Below are 715 nucleotides of genomic sequence, written 5' to 3'. Positions count from 1 at the left end.
ATCTCTTGACTGCTACTTCCGTGAGTGTTTATAGGTTGCCTCTATTCTTTTGATAAGTCTTCTGATGAGCATAAGTATTTAACTTCTATGAGGTCTCAGTAATTATTTTTTTCTGTTGCTCATGTATTCATTGTTGTATTTGATAATCTAGAATTGAAACAATAGAAGTATATTCTTTCCAAGAAGCTTATGGTTTTCTATTTAAATTCATGTCTTTTATTGATTTTGAATTAGTTTTGTGTATGGCATGAGGGATGGATCTTCTTTAATTTTTCTACATGTAGAAATCCAGTGTTGCCAGCATCATATATTGAAGAACCTATTCCTTCCCTCATTGAATGGGCTTGGTTTCCTTGCCAAAAATCAACTTAAACCATAGATGTCTATTTCTAGATTTTCAATTCTATTCCATTTTTCTAGGGGTCTATTATTAAACCTGTACCAAGTTGTTTTTATTACTGTAACTATAATTTTTTTCAATGTCAGGAAGCGTGAGGCCTCCTAATTTGGTCTTCTTCAAAACTGCGCTGGCTCTTCGGGGTCTCTTGCCTTTTCATATAAAATAGCTTTTCTTTTTCTGTAAAGAATGGGTTGGAATTTCTATCAAGATTGTATTGTATCTACAGATCACTTTGGGTAGTATTGTCATCTTGACTATATTAAGTTCTAATCCATGACATGGGATGTCTTTCCATCTACATGTTGTTGTTGTTAA

At 32.9% G+C, this 715-nt stretch overlaps 1 protein-coding gene across 1 annotated transcript in view; it reads right to left on the bottom strand.

Moving 5' to 3' along the window:
• Window positions 1–715, bottom strand: part of FGD3 (FYVE, RhoGEF and PH domain containing 3) — an 86321-nt gene that overhangs the window by 41537 nt on the left and 44069 nt on the right. The window lies entirely within an intron of this gene.

This window comes from Chrysochloris asiatica, unplaced genomic scaffold, assembly GCF_000296735.1.
Source record: "Chrysochloris asiatica unplaced genomic scaffold, ChrAsi1.0 scaffold00412, whole genome shotgun sequence".
In the NCBI taxonomy this organism is placed as follows: domain Eukaryota; kingdom Metazoa; phylum Chordata; class Mammalia; order Afrosoricida; family Chrysochloridae; genus Chrysochloris; species Chrysochloris asiatica.
The sequence above is the reverse complement of the archived record's forward strand: the minus strand, read 5'-3'. Positions and strand labels throughout refer to the sequence as shown.